This window comes from Taeniopygia guttata, chromosome 3, assembly GCF_048771995.1.
Source record: "Taeniopygia guttata chromosome 3, bTaeGut7.mat, whole genome shotgun sequence".
NCBI lineage: Eukaryota > Metazoa > Chordata > Aves > Passeriformes > Estrildidae > Taeniopygia > Taeniopygia guttata.
In genome coordinates, this window is record NC_133027.1 from 54871786 (window position 1) to 54880094 (window position 8309).

Below are 8309 nucleotides of genomic sequence, written 5' to 3' on the forward strand. Positions count from 1 at the left end.
TATCATTCTGTAATTTCCCATTCTCACTTAACCACCATATTTGGCAATGTCCACCTACCAGGGTAGAAGTTTCCATCATCTGTCCAGAGATGGGATATTTCTTGGGTCTACTTGTCATTTCTGAAGTTTTGATAAAATAGCCTGTGATTTTTTTAAAAAGAGCACACTCCCTGTTATTGACCAAATACTGTCTTATTTCTTCTTTGAGCAGACAAAATAGTTGACAACTGAAATATAGCATGGGAATAGCCTTCAAGAAGGAGCAAGGCATAGCCTTGTTCTGAAATAAATCGTTTTACTGAATTCTATCCCTTCAAAATTACATCGTACTGTTCATTCCTCATGCCAGGGTACAGCCCAGAAAGAAACTGGTCCCTGAGTTTGTTTAAATATCAAAGAAAAAGTTCTGTACAAGTCTCTGTTTAAGTAGGGGCTTGTTCTGTAAGACACTATTTGGCTAAAGCAAGGAACACCGAGAGCTGGTGTTTGGAAGAGAGATGATAGTTGAAACTCAGAATATCTGAGTGATTAATTGACCAGTGGTTATGAAGGCATTAAATTTCGCAGAACTGCTTGGTTTCAAACAAATTCTTGCTACATGTTTCTGTATGCATGTGTTTAAGAAAATGCACCTTTCCACATTGCCTATAAACCTTTCACCAGTCGACTTCTACCCTCATGCTACTCATCACAGCTTCATGCTCATATTCCTTATTAGAAACATAGGAGAAAACATTGGTTTTTGCCATTGGAGAAGACACCAGAAATACTTTATAAGTTTCTGAGGACTTGCAAAAGTACATTGCCCTGCTGTACTGGTTGCCCAAATTTTTTAGATTATTTTACCTGTACCTGCTGCTTGCAGTAGTTTGAAAGCATGTAGAGCATTAAAGTCCACAACACTAAGCTGAGCTTGAACTCAGCTGAAGTTGTTCGCTCAGGTCTTGGAGCAGCTCCAAGAAGATACTCAGTGTGCCCTGCACACAGATTTGTGAGAAACTGTGAAGAAAAATGGGCAGATGACCTTAGAGCATTTGTTGCCAGTGAAGTGCAGTAGACAAAGATATCCAACAGTAGAGAATGGTTGAGTTGGATGAAGTCTTGCAGGTGTTAATCCGATGCAGCGAAAACAAGAAGCTGATAGAAAAATTAATATAAAAGGAAAATATATAGATGGGTTTTCTAGAGTTACCATTTTAGCAACAGCGTTTGGGGCTAAATAGCTGTCTGTGATCAGGATTATAAATCACAAAATTGCTTCTGTTTCCTTATTAGATAAACCTGCATATACTTGTAACTTAATTGAATAAACATGCATATTAGAAATTCAGTGAATGTTTGTGAAAAGTTAACGGATGAAAGAAACAAACTTAAAATCAGTATGATGCAAAATAAAGTTGTGCTTTTCATCCACCTTTAACCGAGTCTTAGCATGTTGTGATTAACACAAGAAACATGCAGATATTTTGTGCACAAAAAAGAAATGCAGAACTGGACAATTTTGTCTTGAGAACCTTTAAGGAACATGCAGTTTGTAAACTGAAAAGTGATGGGCCTTGAAACACTTTAAAATAATTTTGGGGCTGCTGGTGGATGAGAGGCTGTACATAACCCAGAAACATGTACTCGCAGCCCAGAAAGCCAGTTTGTATCCTGGGCTGCATCCAAAGCAGTGTGGGCAGCAGGGCAAGGGAGGGGATTCTCTCCCTCTGCTCCTCCCTGGTGAGACCCCACCTGCAGGGCTGCATCCAGCTCTGAGGTCCCAAACACAGGAAGGACATGGACATGTTAGACTGAGTCCGCAGAAGGGTCACTAAGATGTTTAGAGGGTTGGAGAACCTCTCCTATGAGGACAGACTAAGAAAATTGGGCTTGTTCAGCCTGGAAAAGAGAAGGCTTTGAAGTGACCTAATTGTGGCCTTCCTTTACTACAGGACAGTATACATGAAAAATGAAGAGAGACTACTTACAAGAGTATGTAGGGACAGGACAGGGGAAATGACTTCAAATTGCAAGAAAGTATGTTTAAATTAGATACTAGGAAGAAATTATTTACTGCAGTAGTGGTGAGGCACTGGAACAGGTTGCCCAGAGAAACTCATCCCTGGAAGTGCTCAAGGCTTGGATGGGTCCCTGATGATGGGAGCCTAGTATGGTAGATGGCATCCCTGCCCATGGGAGGGGGGTTAGAACAGGATGATCTTTAAGGTCCTTCCTATGATTCTATGATATCTCTTTATCCAGGCACTTTTTTTTTCCCCCAAAGTTTAAAAGATTTAAAAGGTTGTAGAGGAGACATCTCATAGAAAGAGACATCTGAAATGTATTTGTAAATGTCAAATCATGAGTCCCTTTACTGACAAAAAAAAATTCAACAACTTTATTTAAATGGTGTGATTTATCTAGGGAGAGTAACGGCATACAAGTAATCCGTAGCCTTAAGGCCTCCCACAGTGCTGCTATGTCCAGTTGTGCTCCATTCAGTGATCAGTTTATTAAGGGGGCTTGAAGGTAAATTAATTATTTAAAAGTACAATAAATTGAGATTTCAGTCTTCCTTCCCTTAATGGGTATAGCATTCTTGAGATTACCATTAAATCCCCAACAGCACATTGTAGATCTCTTATCTGAAAGAAAATATGTCAGAAAATCTTGAAGAGAGAAATAAGTAAAGCTTATCAATCACAAATGACTTTTAAGTAATACAGAACTCTGTAGTGTTGAGCAGGTCTGATGGGATAGGTAGTAACTTTGTTTGGCTTATCCAAGCATAAATGTCCTATACAGGTTACTGTAAAACCCGTTACCAAATTGAAAGAAAGCTGGGCTTGGGTTGGAGGTGAGCAATTAGTCTCCCTGTAATAACTGTTGGTTTTACAGTGGTATGTTCCAAATTTCTGTGAGATCCAAATTTTTCTTTCCACCTCTTCTTGTTCATTGGAAATTGATATATATGAGGGTATTGAGAAGTCTGCCTGAATATAAAATGGTCTGAAGAAAGCAACCCTGAACATAAACTACAAGTGAGTGACAATATAAAAAGCATTAACCAGTGCTCTGGCACAATTATCAATTATAAAGGCATTAATTCAGGTTCATCCTGTTAACCAAGAGATGGCTATGATTTGAATAAGAAAGAGGCTGAAGAAGCACAGTATATGATTCAACCTTACCCTCACAAATTTTAATGATAGCCTGGAATAAAAATTGGACTATGCAATCAATCAGTCCATACTCAAGGGAACGGGAATATGATTAAAGATATTTTAAGTCCAGGACTGTACTCATATTTATTTTTGCAATCTCATTGGCTTCCAACTGAAAGCAAAACTGGGTCCCATCTATATGTACTTCATATCTGTGCCTATACTGCTGATCAGTGACAGCCCACCAGAAAAGGAAAGTTCACATCTGGCAGAGGTTTTCTGATATTACACGGAGAGAAAAAGAGATTTGGGCAGGGAAAAGTGCTAAACAAAATGTAGCCCTCTCTTCTTCAGCCTGTGATGTAAATTTGTCAGCTGGGGTAGGAATGTATGACCTCTCAAAGAAGGAGGAATAGATATTGAATTATTTCCCCATCTCATATAAACTCGAGGAATACTTAATGCTCTGAGATAACTTTTGCAGCAACAATTGCTAAAAAATCATGTTGCCATCTTGTCTACAGTTTTAGGAAGATTTCATTCCCAAGGGAAATTAATCAAGACACATTAATACATACTCAGCAGACTCACAAGTCATAACTGATGTCTGGTATAGTGATTGCTCATGTCACTCCACAAAAGCCTTCTCTATTAGAACAATCTTTCATAAGTCTGCTACTAAACTTCTCTTCAAAAGTGGAAAGTCTCATCAGGTAAATCTTACAGACTCATAAAGACTTTGTCTCTAGGGTCTGACAGCTATATTCTGGTTGTTCTTAGAATATTACTACCTCAGTTTTGAGTACTTTAATTCCAAGATTTCAGTGTGACTTTCAGATATCTACCATAAAGCTCTAAGTTTCTGCTTTTATTTTCCTTCATTTTAGAGCTGAAGTTTTCAATTCTCAGTTTTTAAAATAAGCTACTAAAATAGAAAAGACTACCTATTCCAGGAATAGATGTGTATTTTTCATCTTATCCAAAGTAGGCTACCTTCTGCCCAAAGAGTTTATCAGCAGTTGAATTACCATACTCTCTCTTTGCTGGATGGAAAGTGACTCACAATGAATTGCTGTATTTCAGGATGTTGAAGCTGTGTGTAAAGTTGTTCTATTCTTCTCTTTTTTTTTTTCTTTTTTTCTTTTTTTTTCTTAGTTCTAAATTTAAAACTTACATTTCTTATATCCAGTTTTAGTTATGTAATACCTGGAGGATTTCTTCCTTCTCTAGAATAACTTCATAGGAGCAAATCAGAAAAGTTGGAGAGAAAAGCATTGTGGAAGACAACGCTACCTGAAACAGGATACTGTAACACATTTAAACATTATTTTATTTGAGTCTGGAGAGTGTTGAAAAGCAAAAACTTTGTAGACCAGAATTAGTGGGGCTTACCTGGAAGTTTGTTACAGAATTTTTTGTATCTTGAAAAAAGGTTAATTCAGGCATTTATGTAAGAAAATTGTTTTACCTGATGCAATTGTTTATTTTAGTTAAAAAAAAATATATCTCCAGTGGATTCTGAAACTCTCTTCCTTTCAATAAAGATAAAAGGAAAATTATTTTACATTTTATGTAGGATTATCTGGAAAATATTATAATGAACTCGGATGCTTTTTTCCTGTCTGTGCTGGGATGATTATTTATTATTATGGCTTTTACTTACTCAGCTGAGTTGTATTACTGTCTGTTTTATCTCAGCAATGACAGACTAGAGGACAGTAGAACAGTTCAAGAATACCTATGGCAAATGCAATGTCAACCTGTGTAACCTGTGACAAATATACTGTACATTGCCATCATTTTATGTGCTGTAAATATGCCCACATCCTTTGTTTTGCCTTACACCTTCTAGATGCCACTTGCCTCACACAAACCACAGTCCTTAGGTTCTCAGCAATATTTACAGATTGAAATGTACTTACGGATCTTCCCTTAGCCTACAAGAAGGTAATTTCTCCAGGTTCGACAACCAGATCAAGACATTTTACTGTTGCACTCTGCATTGTCCCATCCTGTTCTTGAACTGCCATCTCTTCTAGGCAGGGACTTCTAGGATACAAATAGAAATCTTACATCTTTATAGTACTGATGGCAGTAGTAACATTGATACAGTTTACAAGGTGGTGTTTCTGTATGAAGGATTAGCTGGTTTTCACCTTCAGCTTGGGATATTTTGGGTGGCTTATTATCTTCCTGAGGCAATGTGTAGGATCTCAGCCTGGTTGTCTCCACATTCTAGTCTATTCCTCCCCACTCTTGGCTGCTCATACTCCAAAGAAGAGCATGGCTTTCTTTTAATTTCAGATCCCTCAAAGGTGGTATTATGAATGAATCTGAGCCCCTAAAAATTTTTCATAGTAACTTCTAGTGGACCTGATCTTCAGGTTCTCTCAGACAGGAATATTTCAGCCTTCAGGAAATGCCATAATACTTGTTTTGTCCTGTTCACAATAATTTGGCATGTTTGTCTTATTTGGTGTCCCAGTGAGAGAAGGTAGTTTGTTGTTTACTCCTTTTCCAGTGCCCACCTGAGTGCCAGCACTTAATGACTACTCACCATGTTGCACTACTATAATGATAGCACTAGTTATAACACCACTAAGACAACAATATCATTAAATCATTTTCCCAGAGGAAATAATAACAGACAATGATAAAGTAAAAAAAAAGAAAACTATAAATGTAAATTATGTTAGTCTTGGAGAATATCACTAGCTTATTCAGTCGGAAGAAAAATAGAATTATCAGAAACACTTCAGTTCCTAAGAAGGAAGGGTTAAGATTCCCATGAACTCCATCTAACTACAGGTTTTATTTGGACAAAATATAAATTCAGAGAGAACCTGTCCTTGCACAGCTGAAATGCCCTTTCTGCTGTTTCCTCTCCCACTGGAGTAATTAGCTATGGTAGCAGTTCAAAAGTGGTTCCTGGCATTTATGATTAGAATTGTTAATTCCAGAGTGCTAAATAATTCATTTATTAAGGAGTATAGTCTGCTTAAAATCTCACTTCTGCCTACATTATTGCATTTGAGGTTACAAGTAACATCTACACATATAAAGATTAGAGAATATATGTTCTCTCTATTTTTCAAAGCATACAGATAATGCATTTTGTAGAGCTTCAGGTCTGGTTATTTGGTTGTTGTATAATCGATGAAAGCTTGTCCAGCAACAGACGTTCTCCATGTGGTACTGTGAACAGTCCCACTGAAATCAGAGCCTCATTCATCATGCCTGATGATAATAGTTTGCTAGATTTGACCAGATGTCATAATTCTCTGCCTTGACTCCCTGCTTTCCCCTGCACCCTTCCTAAGGGCATTTTCACACTATGTGGAAGAGAAAAATAAGTATTAAATAATTCCAAATGGTAAAATTACTCCAAATGGCAAAAATGTTGAGATTTTAAAATTTAGCTTTTAAGGCCATTAGAATGGATCATTTGTGGGCTTTATATGTAATAGCATCAATAGTAGTGTCATCCAGTGATACCCTCTTTTAAATGACCACACTTGTGCTCAGCTAAATTAAAAGACTGAAGAAGATTTCAGTCTTTATTTTTTGTAGAGTCTACATCTTTAACCAACACTTCACCTCATAATAGGTTTCAATGACTAATCGACTTAATTTTGAAAATGTTTCAACCTTTAAGTTCCAAAAATTGCTCTCGCTAATATCTCTCTAAATTAGTCTTTGCTTTTGCCTACACTAATTACTGTTTTATCTATATACTACAGATCTCAGAGAGGGTTGTCAGTAATAAAATTATTAAGAATATATTGTTAGCAAGCACTTAAGTTAAAATTATTTTACTGTAATTTTTTAATCATCAACTGTCAGGCATTTGAGTCATGCCTGATTTACAATGAAATTTGCATTTCTATCACCTGGAGGAGACAAGTTATTCTGTTGGCTTATGCTTACAATGAGTACTCCAACAAGTCTTTGGGATCACAAAGTGGAAGCCTACCTATCCAGGCATAAATTATAAGCAGTCTCATTAATTTATTTCAGGTTAGGAAACATGGAGGGTTTTTTATAACCACTGTTGCTATAAGGCAGGTAGAGTGCCTAGCAGCATGCAGGGATTACAGAGAGGTTTGTGATCTACTCATCCTGCTGTGTTCAAAGTTTCAAGGATTGTCTTGAAGCAAATGTTTGATGGATAGCATACAGTGCTCCTCCATCAAGCGCTGTGAGTCATCACATTGTATATTGTACAAGTTTATTCAACTTCCACAGACCAGCATATCCCACACAGAGACCTAAGTGTTTCTTTTTCCTCTCTCTAAGAACAAACTTTCTGGCTCTACTTTATATTCTTTACCCACAGCTTGTGAAGTGGAATAGAGTTCCAAATGTGGAGATGGTAACTTGACTTTGCTTTTCTTTCCTTCACACAGAGAAATAAGCCTTGATTAATGATGAGTTTCTGTTCACAGTGTTCTTTCTTTAAAAGGCAAAACCTGTTCTCTGTGTGTGTGTAAGACGACAGATTGACAGCCCTGGGAAACTGAAAGCCCTCTGTTTATCCCCAGTACAGATACAGCGCAACTAACAAAAATGCAACTTTCCATGAGATATCTTACCAATGTATTTCTGCATGGCCAGGGAAACTTACATGATGCTAGAGGTTTAGTTATTCAGGTTATGCAATCCTTTTTCTTTGCCACAGCTACCCATCACAGCAATGGCAGTTTCTGTGATCTGGATGTCTGAAAGCATCAGCTTTCTGGTCTGAATTTCAACTGTATTTCATAGACAAATGCCTCAATGTCTTTTACCTAAGCCTTTCAGCTACTCTGAGTGTCCCCTGTTTGAAAGGAAAAGAAAGTAGTTATTTTCTGCATTTGTTTGTATGGGGAAAGCAATCTTGGCTGATGACACGTGGGACTGATCACATTCATTTCCGTGCTTTGTGCCTCTTTGAAATGGATGGGGATGTATAATGAGTTTTTTATGACTCTTCTTACATAAATAGAATTCAGTGAGTTCAGGAGTAGTGGGCATAGCACCCTGAGCATGTGAGTGTGTTATTTGCACACTGATCATTGCAAAATATTTTCAAAGGTGTCGATTAGGAAGTTTACAGATCATAAAATGCTTTAGTACAATTTTGGGAAGTGGCACACCAGAAATGTAAATTATTTGTTTCTTAGC